This window comes from Cherax quadricarinatus, chromosome 89, assembly GCF_038502225.1.
Source record: "Cherax quadricarinatus isolate ZL_2023a chromosome 89, ASM3850222v1, whole genome shotgun sequence".
Lineage (NCBI taxonomy): Eukaryota > Metazoa > Arthropoda > Malacostraca > Decapoda > Parastacidae > Cherax > Cherax quadricarinatus.
The window spans coordinates 1,094,555-1,108,467 of NC_091380.1; positions in this window are offsets into that span (position 1 = coordinate 1,094,555).

Genomic DNA, 13,913 nt, shown 5'->3' on the forward strand with positions numbered 1-13,913 from the left:
AGGGGGTTTAAAACTAGGAACATTATTATTATAATCAAAAAGAAGCGCTAAGCCACAAGGGCTATACAGCAAAACTAGGAACATTATTATTATAATCAAGGGGGAAGCGCTAAACCCGGAGGATTATACAGCGCCTGGGGGGGGGGATGTGGAAGGTATTCAGGCTTAATTCGGGGAACTGGAGCACAGATCCAGTTCCCTAAATCAAGAGCCCCTCACCAACATCAAGGAACCTTCCTTGAGGGGAAAACTAGGAACAAACAATGGCTAGGTTGCTTAAGTATCATCCAAATTCTGTCCTCTTAGCTAAATTATTACATATTACTATATTAATAATTAAGGGCTAGACCCACAGGGGTCACATATTATTATAATCAAGGGGGAAGCGCTAAACCCGGAGGATTATACAGCGCCTGGGGGGGGAGGATGTGGAAGGCAGTCAGGCGTAATTCGGGGAACTGGAGCACCGATCTCCTTGACGCTGGTGAGGGGCTCTTGATCTAGGGAATTGGATCTGTGCTCCAGTTCCCTGAATTAAGCCTGAATGCCTTCCATCCCCCCATAGGCGCTGTATAATCCTACGGGTTTAGTGCTTCCCCCTTGATTATAATAATAATAATGGAGCACAGATCCAATTCCCTAAATCAAGAGCCCCTCACCAACATCAAGGAACCTCCCTTGAGGGGACAGGGGTCACAGCAACTGCACATTCGAACTTGATCCAAGGAAGAGGACAGCTCCAATCAGCTGGTTAAGGGACGTAATCAAATTTTATCCAAGGGGAGGGTAACTCCACTCTCAAGGATCAAGAACCCTTCATTATTATAAAAAGAAGCTCTTTTTGATTATAATAATAATAATAATATAAAAAGAAGCGCTAAACGTGCAAGGGTCATACAGCAAAGGGTCCCTCAGCATCAGCAAGACTTCCAGTGTGTGTTGAGTTAAAGCTGCTGTGCCTCTGGATGGTTGACCTCCAGCTACTGTACCTCTGGATGGTGGACTTCCAGCTACTGTACCTCTGGAAGGTTGACCTCCAGCTACTGTACCTCAAACAAGTGACAGAGATCTTTGCAGTACAGTACATTTTATATATTCATGGGGAGGGGGGCACTTTACCCATAAGGGTCATACAAAGCCTTGGGAATGGGAAGCATTTAGGTTCGATCCAAGGAAGAGGAGGAAAAATTCAGTTACTTGAATCAAGTCCCTGACTGGGATAAAGGTCATCACCCATAAGGTAATGACTACACTGCACTTAGTACTTGCACTAGGCTTCACTAAGTGCTTGAAGAATAGCAGTGATTAAGTTTGATCCAAGGCAGGTTAGGTAAGATTTATCAGTTAACAGGACAATTGTTTCCCCACGCAGGTCTTAGTCATATGACGACCCACAGCTGGAGCTTTTGTTCATCTCACTGAGGCCTTCCACTGACTTAACCCTCCACCCCTTTAAAAATTGTGGTAGTAGTTCCAGTTCTTTGGACGAAGAGCTTTACGCCTGTATCAAGGCACCCTCTTCACTTAATGGTTCTGTAATATTTTACACCTGCATCAAGGCACCCTCTTCTCTTTTAGGTTCTGTAATACAGAACTCGAGGTACCACTGTAATACAGTGGTACCTCGAGTTTCGAACAGCTCCCAGCTCGAACAAATGTATTTTTGTAAGTACTTTTTCAAGTGTATTTTTGGGGGTCTGAAACGAACTAATCTAATTTACATTATTCCTTATGGGAACAAATTCGTTTGGTATCGGCACTCGAACTGCCTTCTGGAACGATTTAAGTTCATAACTCGAGGTACCACTGTATTTTACACCTGCATCAAGGCACCCTCTTCCCTTGAAGGTCCTGTAATACTTTACACCTGCATCAAGGCACCCTCTTCCCTTGAAGGTTCTGTAATACTTTACACCTGCATCAAGGCACCCTCTTCCCTTGAAGGTCCTGTAATACTTTACACCTGCATCAAGGCACCCTCTTCCCTTGAAGGTTCTGTAATACTTTACACCTGCATCAAGGCACCCTCTTCCCTTGAAGGTCCTGTAATACTTTACACCTGCATCAAGGCACCCTCTTCCCTTGAAGGTTCTGTAATACTTTACACCTGCATCAAGGCACCCTCTTCCCTTGAAGGTTCTGTAATAAAGAAGTTAAACTACATAATTTAATAAAAGTATATTTATCTTGCATAATGTCAAGGTTGTTTACCAACAACAAACTTACTAGTATATAATACCAACAAATAACTTATAAAGGATAAACAAAATTATCCCCAAAACTTAAATAAATGTGCAATTAAAATTACAATATTGGTATTAATAAGTAAACCTCAGTACAGATTAAGGACAGTATTACTATCCATATTTTGAACATCCTCGAAGTGATAAACTTGTATGGGCCATACAGCACCTGGGGAATGGGAGGTAAACAGGTTTGATCCAGGTAAAGAGAGTGAAGATCCTTGAAGGGCACACTTTGTACATCTTATTCTAGTCAGTCTGTTATCAGAAAGCACCTTGCACCACTGCTATTATATATTACAGTAAAATATATACTCTGAGAGCTAATACAAGACACTCAAGTTTTTATATGTACTCGACTATGATTTTAACATTTATGTTTTACTGCTTGAATTACATTATTGCAATATTTGAAAAAGTAAGCCAAGCTGGTGTGAGTTATATGGTGATTTACAGAGTATTGTAAGTATAGTACTGTATCTCATGCCCACTGCTTTATGCAAGAGATGCACTCCTGGCCTGTAGTGCATAAAATGAACCCAGTGTAACAAATGAAACACAGATAATCTCCTCAACTTACAAAAATTCACATTTCTTAACAAATGTTTACAATATAAATATGAGCTTTTAGGACATGTACAAAATCACATACTGTAAAAACAAATGAATCTGGTTCAAAAACAACTAATACAGAAGAATCCACAATTCAAGCATACTCTCTAACAATTAGGCGCCAGAATCGGAAAAAATCCACATCTCAATTTATTCTAACATCAAAATATACGCATACACAATGAGAACCTCTAGTTAAAAGCAGAGGAAAAAATATATTTCAAAATTCATTCATAATCATCCTCTCTCTTTTGAATATAATAATGGTATACAATACTAACAAGTTGATAAGTAAGACATGTTTCAGACCATGGAGCAGAACTCTTCTCCAGGCTGAGGGACTGACCCCCTCAAATACTATTCCTTTGAGGGTGATGGACTGATTACATTGTCTTTACACTTCTACTACTGCTGCCTTCTCTGTATTCGATGACAGAAACCCATTATGTAGGCGAAATGTTTCAGAATAAATATACCTAACTGTTACATGTGTGTCTTACTTATCATCGTCTTTCTTAACCTTGCCTTACCCTCCACCACTAGCTCAACAAGTCCATCTTTGTCTGGCTTGAATCGACACACATTACGAGCCTGTGAATACACGTCCCTACTTCTCTTTCCTTCTCTCCCTCTGTCTATTCTCGCTTCAGCACCATTTAACTTCACTTGGCTGTGTGCACATTCTCTTTTCACTCAATACAAGACACAAATTGAAAACCAGTCATAACATTTCATTCAAAATATGCTCATTTCCCATACCAAAATCTCTTTTCTATCTTATTTCTTTCCTATAAACCAATTAAAAACAATACTTAATGATATACCATACTGTTAAAAAATTAAGTGGTGCTTGGCTTGGGTTACTGCATAAGTTATACTGTACATAGCAAATGACTCGGAGAAACATGCTCACCACAAAGAAGCGAATCTGCATAAAGCATGGTAATCCTGTACTAAAATTGATATTTTTGTTAATAAATACTGATATCTGCAGCAGCTGGTATTTTATATTACCTGTATGTTCACGAAAAAACACTAAGCTACCTGAAGGGTATTTTGGGGATCAACGTCCCCGCGGCCCAGTCCATAACCTCGCAGTGGATCAGGGTCATATAGTGCCTAGGAACTGGAAGAAAACTATGTCTGGTTCAAGAAAAAGGAAGTTTGTAGAGTGAACTGAAAAACCCCAACATAAATATGCCACAGTGCTTGACTCTCTTAATATCGTCACTCTTCAGGGTTAATAATTTGTAGTCTACTGATAAATTGCAACTTTCAAAGTAAGTTAACAATATTTATTACTACAACTTCCATGCTTTTTCTTCAGAGTGCAGTGCCTGCACTCTGGAAAATGGAGTGTATGTTGCAGTTCAGAGTTATTTAAACTATGAGGTCCCCCCAGACAATGTTGAATGACCACTGGTAATTGTTTCCTTCTGTTGGTCTCTTTACTATGGTGGCAAATAGTCACTGTGGCTATTTTGTATCATAGCAATAATTGAAGCAATGAGTTCAATCTCTGAACATTTTTTATTCCATTGGAAATGCCATTTCCTTCTAGGTTAATACTGTATTATGTTTAAAACTTCCTTAAAAAATACTAAATTGCTTCACGTGATAAAGGTTTTCAAGGCATATTAAAAATGCTTGCTTGAGAATTTCTTATGATTTTCAGTAATAAAAAACACAGATGAAAAATTAAGTGAAAAAAAAAATCTGGAAAGAAAAAATTACTTTTAAATGAAACCATTACCAAATGAAAACAGACTGTACAGGTTGAGTAAGTGTAATGACAGCAACTGTATGTTTACTCCACCAGGTGGAACTACTCTGCAAGTACACTACAGCTGAAGGGCACTCATGTATGTTTACTCCACCAGGTGGAACTACTCTGCAAGTACTCTCTAATCAATGAAGCATCAAAAACATTTTGTGATATAAATGGTTTAGAAACTAAGTTGAAGAATAAGACACTAAGCAACACTTGTGCAACACTTTGCAATTCCCAAGTGTTGCAAAAGTGCCTCAAAACACATTTTAAACAGTTACATGGAAAAAATGTACTAATTGGAAATATATTAATATTTACAGTGGACCCCCGCATAGCGAACTTAATCCGTGCAAGAGGGCTGGTCGTTATGCGAAATGTTCGTTATGCGAATTAGTTTTCCCCATAAGAAATAATGGAAATAAAATTAATCCGTGCAAGACACCCAAAAGTATGAAAAAAAATTTTTTTTACCACAAAAAAATGTTAATTTTAGTACACACAAACTGAAAAAGGCATGCACAATTACATGACACTTACTTTTATTGAAGATCTGGTGATGATTGATGGGATGGGAGGAGGGGAGAGAGAGTGTTAGTGTTTAGAAGGGGAATCCCCTTCCATTAGGACTTGAGGTAGCAAGTCCTTTTCTGGGGTTACTTCCACACCAATAAGAGTCTCTCAACATCTTCCATCACTTGCGATCTTTGTTTCGAAAACACAGTTAAACCTTTGGCAACAACAGCTTCCTTGATTGCCGTTTTCTTGCCCACAATAGAAGCGATGGTTGATTTTGGTTTCTTGTACAACCTGACCAGGTTGGTGATACGTACTCCACTTTCATACTTATCAATGATCTCTTTCTTCATTTCAATGGGTATTCTTACCTTTTGAGGTGTAGGGTTGGCACTAGAAGCTTTCTTGGGGCCCATGGTCACTTATTTTCCACAAACAGCACCGAAAACACTGTAATAATACGAAATATTCCGAGTGTATGCTTGAATGTTACCGCGGAGGCTGGCTGGTAAACATTGGACGCGTCTCGGACGAAGGTCGCTGAGCGGGTTTTTGTCCACTATGCGGGGCAAAATTTTAGTGAACAAAGCGTTCGCTATGCGGATTGTTCGCTATGCAAGGCGTTCGCTATGCGGGGGTCCACTGTATTAGTCCATGATAGGTTTTCCAAAATATTGTCTCCCATCAAAGTAGAGTGACCTCAAAAATAAGCAATCGTCATTAATTCAACAGTTATTTTGCCTGAAGTGCAGAGACATCACAATAAAAATGACCCTCCAATCTGCAAGATCCCCACTCTTATTATAATTATATTCATAGGAGCACTAAATCTGCAGGGATTGTACAGGCCCTAGGGAAATGGAAGGCAACTAGGGTCGATCCAAGGAAGGGGAGATCAGGTTCAATTCCCTGGATCAAGAACCCCTCACTGGCATCAGGAAGCCTCTGCGGGATAACGACACTAAAAACATCTAATATTGCAATACACACACAAAAAAAAATGGATACATCTGCGTGATGGTTCAGTATTAGCCCTTCGACTGTCGCAACCCCAAATCCTGAGGTGTCTCCTGGTGTCGCAAAATATTTGAAAAAAAAAAAAAAAAAAAAAAAAAAAAAAAAAAAAAAAAAAAAAAAAAAAACGAAATGACAGAGAATCTTTTCCCAATGATAATTACACCAAAAGTATGAAATTTGATGGAAAACTTACAGAATTAAGCTCTCGCAAAGTTAGCAACCTCGGTGATATTTACGAATCGGTGATTTCGCCCAATTTGAGCCCTATTTTTGGCTAATTCCATTGTTCCAGTCGACCAAACTCATAGCTATTTCTTTAGAACTCCATCTGTTCTATCAATTGAGTACAAGAAACTGCTCATTTACCGATTTCAACTACTCAATAAAGTGGTCAGAAATTTGCAATTTGGCAAATTTCACGCAAATTAAAAAATATGCCAATTTCAAAATAGGATCCAGAATGAACAATGCAGACATTCCTGACTCTAAAATAACATTTTCTTTGTTCATCAGTCATATCTCCAGGCCCCTCTGATATTACTCTTGCTTTCTATTTTGAATTTTTATTCAAACAAAAAAAAACAATATTTACTGTTATGCAGACTACTGCAATATTGTAATAAGTGTATAAATAATGTCAACCCATTCATGACTGCATATTAGAAAGGCTAGTTGAACATTTATTGGACAATGACATCATTTGTTTACTTTTGAACATCTGCAAAAATCAAACATTTCCTCTAATTTGAGCCCCATTTTAAGGTACTTTTCATAGTAAAACCAATCAAAATCATCTCTATTTCTGTAAGATGTTTTGCATTCCATCAAATGAGACCAAGAAAACGAGAATACAACCATAAATACTATACGAAAATACACCTCAAAGTCGGCATTTTAATCTAAAAAAACAGTCGGATTTTTTTTTCTCATTATGCACTGCGTGTTGCAGGATTTTTTTTATACAGTGCACACTGACCCATTCTCTCACATGTGGGCCTACCAGCTTTCTCCCGCTTGATTTGAAGCCGCTAGAATTTTTGAGTATATATACACGTCAAACACATTGGCTCGTAAGACGTATATATACGACCGAAACAGTCAAAGGGTTAAACTAATCTGAATGTTAAGTGGTCTTGGTCTGTGATGGTGTGGTGTTTGAATAACAGCAGATTCCCATGTATCATGCAGGATAAGGTCCTGAAAAACCACCATTATACATGAAATCATTATAGGTATATGGACTGAAGAACATAAGGGCATAATAAGTTTACCTGGAGAGAGTTCCGGGGTCAACGCCCCCACGACCTGGTCTGTGACCAGGCCTCTTGGTGGATCAGAGCCTGATCAACCAGGCTGTTACTGCTGGCTGCATGCAATCCAACGTATGAGCCACAGCCCGGCTGGTCAGGTACCGACTTTAGGTGCTTGTCCAGTGCCTGCTTGAAGACAGCCAGGAGTCTATTGGTAATCCCCCTTATGTTTGCTGGGAGGCAGTTGAACAGTCTCGGGCCCCTGACACTTATTGCATTGTCTCTTAACGTGCTAGTAACACCCCTGCTTTTCATTGGGGGGAATGTTGCATCGTCTGCCGAGTCTTTTGCTTTCGTTGTGAGTGATTTTCGTGTGCAAGTTCGGTACTAGTCCTTCTAGGATTTTCCAGGTGTATGTAATTATGTATCTCTCCCGCCTGCGTTCCAGGGAGTACAGGTTCAGGAACTTCAAGCGCTCCCAGTAATTGAAGTGTTTTATTTCTGTTATGCGCGCCGTGAAGGTTCTCTGCACATTTTCTAGGTCAGCAGTTTCACCTGCCTTGAAAGGTGCTGTTAGTGTGCAGCAATATTCCAGCCTAGATAGAACAAGGAACCTGAAGAGTGTCATCATGGGCTTGGCATCCCTAGTTTTGAAGGTTCTGTCATTTTTCTAGCAGGTGCAATTGATACAATGTTATGGTCCTTGAAGGTGAGATCCTCCGACATGATCACTCCCAGGTCTTTGACGTTGGTTTTTCGCTCTGTTTTGTACTCTGATGAAGTTTTAATTTCCTCATGTTTACCATATCGGAGTAATTGAAATTTCTCCGGAGTAATTGAAATTTCTCATCGTTGAACTTCATATTGTTTTCTGCAGCCCACTGAAAGATTTGGTTGATGTCCGCCTGGAGCCTTGCAGTGTCTGCAATGGAACACACTGTCATGCAGATTCGGGTGTCATCTGCAAAGGAAGACACGGTGCTGTGGCTGACATCCTTGTCTATGTCGGATATGAGGATGAGGAACAAGATGGGAGCGAGTACTGTGCCTTGTGGAACAGAGCTTTTCACCGTAGTTCATTATAGACATCTCAAAGAAAAAGAAGTTTTAAATGTCTTAATTTATCAAAACTAAGTTTACTGATATCATGAAATGTATGTGTCACTGATTGTTGATCTATTGTTCATGTATCCCTTCTATGGACCAGTATTGGTACAGTAAAAAAAAATATACTGTACATTTAACTATAAAAAAAAAGTTATTTAAAATTTGTTACCATAAATTCTGGATGGTACTGTATGTTGATAGAGGAGTGTGTTGAGTTGATGTGGTCCTACCAGGTATAGTCAGGTGTAGGGAGGCTTATACAGTATAATAATGTAGTACAATTAGCTAAAATAAAAGAAACTACATAAAACACTATTTCTTACCTTCAATTCTGACTGCTGATGCTTGTTGATCTTGAAGTGAGTGAGTGAGTGAGAGTGTGAATGAATGTGTGTGTGGGGGGGTTGCTGTGGCCCTACTGGACTAAGGTGGATGACTATGGATCTTATGTTTCTGAAGCACTTTTCCCCACAATATATTATGCAGCTGACTATTCACAACTAAATGAACACTTGTGCAGACTTTCTTTCCTGCTTACATACTGTATGAAGAAAACTTTATTTTGCTATAAAATCATTAAGCCACTAAGTGCTGCACCTTTTTGCTCAATCCACACATTCAATAACTCTTCTGTCTTTAGCTGTATTGACCACTTTGACACACACACACCATCTTCATGACCTCTGCACCACCATTAAGTCTATCTATTCCCTCTAGGACTTCAAAACTGTTATAGTTTCATGCTTATATGTATTGGCACCTCCAGCATCACTAGTATTCCTTTTGGTTGTCATGGTTAATATATAGAGACAAGATGGGGATGATGAAAAAAATGAAAATGAAATGACAAAATACAAGAATGAGATGGGACACGTCCATTAGGCAAGTGATCACGCGGGTGACTATTTACATCAAGAAGTGAAGCTACAGCAGAACAGAGGAACACTGCAGCAGGCCTACTGACCCATACCTGGCAAATCTTTCTCAAATCCAACCTTTCTCACCAAAATATCAATCCAACCTATTCTCAAAGCTACCAAAGAAATTAGCTTTAATAACCCTACTAAGCAATGCTAGTAACCTTTCTGACACTTTCTTAAACCAAAGACTGTAAAATAAGCGTAAAGGGTACATAACCCACCATACGATCAAGTTGGATTTCGCATGAAAAGTGGACACATATTTCTTTTCCCTTAACTTCATGATGGGGTTGCTCAGCCACTTTGCGTTCAAATGTGAACTTTGGTCCAAATTTTCAAATACAATTTATTGAAAATGTGATATGTGGTTGAACAAAATGTGACTACATTATTTTCAACTGAGACAAGTTTAGCTGGTAAAGATGTAGCACCTGAGGAATGGGAAGACAACAGGTGCACAATATCTTGGATCAAAAGCCCTTGATGAGTATCAAAAAAACAACTTCACTGCTAAGTATATCAAAAAGGTAAACTTTCATGTTTCAAGGATAAAAAAAAAAATTATTGGAGTATAAAATAGTCTTAAAGGGGAAGAAAATGTACAACATTTATAGTGAAAAGTAAATACCATTTGTAAAAAAAAAAAAAAAAAAAAGTGACAATGATAGTTACATTAAAAGTAATAAATGCATGACATTGCACCATTATATTCACGGGGAATCACTAAACTTGTAAGGATCATACAACACATGGAAAATGGGAGGTAATCAAGTATGATCCAGGGGAAAGGGTAGCTCTAATTCCTTGTATCAAGAGCAACATCAAGACATCTCCCTGCAATGAATCATTACACGGACTTTATTTTCAATAGAGCTTTCTCGTGCAAAGGTTGCTCGATGAATTTGGGAGGGCATGTAGAGGAAGGAAATTAAAAGTGGACATAGGTAAGGAAAGATTGGATATCATATTGGAAGGAAGGAAGGAGTATGAAGGAAGTAAATGTGTTTAGATATTTGGGAGTGGGCTTGTCAACAGATGGGTCTATGAAAGATGAGGTGAACCATAGAATGAAGGGAATAAGGCATCTGTGGAGACAAAACGTTATCTTCTTCATCATCCTCCTCCTCCTCTTTCAACAAACTGGCTGCATCCCACCAAGGCAGGGTGGCCCAGAAAGAAAAACAAAAGTTTCTCTCTAACTATAGTAATGTATACAGGAGAAAGGGTTACCAGCCCCTTGCTCCCGACATGTTAGTCGCCTTTTATGAGAAGCATGGCTTATGGAGGAAGAATTTTGTTCCACTTTCCCATGGAGATAAGTGAAAATAAACAAGAACTAGTAAGAAAATAGAAGAACACCCAGAGGGGAGGGGTTGGGTTTGAGTGGGACTTGCACATCAGAGCTTATTTCTTGGGTAGCATTGAAAATTGGGTTGGGTAAATGTTTTGTTTGGCGGAAACCCATACTCAGTTTTAAGGGGGGAAGTTTTTTTGCCGGGCATAGTGAAACGTTGTTCCCAAACGGGGGGAAGGGTGGGAAGATTTGCAGAAAAAACCGGGTAAATGGAATTTCTATATGAAACGGTAGGTGGTTTACTGCGGCCCCCGGGGCAAGTGCCCTCCCTGTTCAGCCACGCCAACATGCCCAAAGGGACCCAAAAAAAAACAATATCTTTTGGAAAAGATCGCGAACCAAAGGGTTTAATGGAGGCCCGGGGGGTTTTAAAGGTGATAAAATTTTCCCCTGTAACCCGGGCACTAAAGGGATTTGGGGAAAAACCACAAATGATGACACGGGATAAAATGCAATATGGATAAGTGCTTGGGGGATGGCATAAATTCACAGTAAAAATAATTGAAGAAAAGTAAAATCCCTTTGTCCAGCTTTCGGAAAAAACCCAACCCTAACCCCCTGGTGTGGGAAGACTTAGAGCCATCTGTGTACACCTTTGGCATGAGAAGGAGTGAAAGTGGTAAAAGAAAAAGAGGGGGGAAAGGCGCCCGGGAAGACAGGGGGTTTTGAGCGGGGGGAGAAGAAAAAACAGACTGGGAAAAACGGGAAAACTTCCCAGGGGGAAAGGAAAAAGTGAGTTTACATTCATAAAAAGGGGGGTTTGAAAAAAGGAGGCGAATAAAGGGGCGAAGGAGGGGAAGGGTAAACAGGGGGGCAAAAACAAAAAAATGTCCACTAATATCAGTGACCATTCTATAAATGGAAGGTTTTGGGGAATCTGAGACCATATGGGAGCAAGGGGCATCAGGGCGATCGGAAAAGGGGGAGGGAAACTTTCCTTCTGCATAGGGGCCCCTTTTGGGAAGAGGAAAACCCACCCAAAGCATCCGTAATCCCGGGGGGATGAATGGGGGGAAGAGTAGCGGAGATGCCCCCGAATAGATCTAATCCATAATAAGTTTCAATAAAATAAGGGGGGAAATGGGGAAAAGGGGTTGGGCGATAAACCCCAAGAAAGATGAAAGGGTTTTAAGAAGGTTCACCCGGGCCGGAAAAGGGTTGCCTTCAGAGGGTAATGGGGGTTTTCCCCGGATTTCACATAAAAGGGGGGCCCAGAAATTTGACTGTATCAGTTCAGGGATAGGGACCAAGGTAAAAAAGGAAAGATGGAATGCAGAACCCTGGTAAAAGTAATTTGGTGGTTTTAGTGCGGGAAAAATTTAAAAACCCCCGGTGGTCCCCCAATTAAAAACCACGGTTGACTGCATGCGGGAAAAAATTTTGTAATGAGGTGAAGCCACGCCTGCACAAAAAAGCAAAATCATCAAAAAGGTTTTTAAAATATTTGATGGAAGACTAGGGGCCTCTTTAAAAGCAAGGAAAAAAAATGTTGTGCTCAAAAACACATCCCGGGAACACCTTCAGTTTGGGATAAAGTCAGGGGAGGGAAATTTTTAAACCAAAAACGGAAATGCCTGTCTTTAAAAAAGTTCTTGGGAAGGAGGGGGGGGTTGCCTCAAGGCCTGGGGGTGGGCGGGGGCCAAATATTATACCCCCCAATTTTGGCCTATCCCCTTCTAAAGGGGTCAAAAATATGGCAAAACCAGGGGTTTTTTAAAAGGCATTACGAACATTTATCCGGAGGGGGGGGTTTTAGGGGGGGGAACCCCCCCTTTACAAAAAAGCCAAAAGGGAAAAAGTGGGAGACTGTTGGGGTCTCTAAATACCACCCCAAACATCTATTTACTATCGCCCCCATCACCCAAAACTGCACTGGTAAGAGCAAGGGGGCGATAGTGGGGTTTCTTGCCCCGTAGTGCCTTTTTTTCGGAAAAGGGGAGAACAATGGCTGTTTTCCCACAGCTGTGGAAGAACCCCTTGTGACTAAATAAGATTGAAAGGCGAATAGGACTGCAAGGGCTGCCCCATGTAAATGTTGTAGCATCCGAATATGAATTTGGGGGCCCTAAAGCTGGATGTCGAAAAGCTGGGGGTGTTGCCCCAGTTTTTGGGAAGTGAAAGGCAATTTTCTGTTCTTCCTGGAAAAATCCAAGGGTGCTAACTCTCTGGCGCCCGGGGGAAAAAAATGGGGGGGCTAGATGGGGGCCCCTGAATCGGACCAGATGATTGCATTTCATTGGCAAATCTAGTGGATTTGCTATCAACACTGGAAACCCTTGGGGCGGGAATGGGTCGGGAAAAATATTTCCCCTCAGTTTTAAGTTTTTTCCCGGGGCTGCTTTTGGGAAAAGCAGGGGGATGGGGGGGGCCTAACTCCCCAAACCGCGTTTAGCGCCACGGATGACACCCCAACCCGACGGCCTTCTGCAAAAAATCAAGTCTCTTTGGTTCTAGGGTGCCTCCCCCTAAAGCGCATTTAAAAGCGATTGGGAACAAGCAGGAGACCCCCAAAGGCCGATTTCTGAGAATCCCCGGCCGGGTTTGGGGATAGAATGAAAAGGGTTAAAACGGGGCGGGGAAAAAGGTGAAAAAGCCATCAATGGAGGATGAAGGGAACCTCTCAAAAAACAGTTAGGTGTGAGAAAGGTTTCCAATTTGCCTGATTAAAATTTCAGCGTGGGTTTCCCAAGGGGTGGTGAATATGAAGGGAAAGAAAGAATGTTTGGGGAAATGATCCTCCAAAGCCCGGGGAGAGCAGCCCGCGGGTCTAATCCGGGGGAGGAAAAAGAAGACTGGGGAATTCCGATGAAAAGAGAGGAGTGAGTCCGAGGACCCAAAAGGGTGTAGTCCCTTAATTTAAAACATGGAGGGGTGGGTGGAAAAACCCTCTAACGGGAATGCCATGGGAATCACAGTGAGACCCCAGAGGAAATGGGGGGGCTTTAAAATCCCCCATAAAAAGAATCGGTGGGGGTAATGATAAAACAAAAAAGGAAACCCGGAATAGATAATCCCCGAGGGGAGAGATATAAAGAACAAGCAAACCCCCTATGGGGGGGAATGGGGGCTGCTGTTAATCATGAATTTGGAAAAATAGCTGATGGTATGGAATATCAGTGGGAAGGG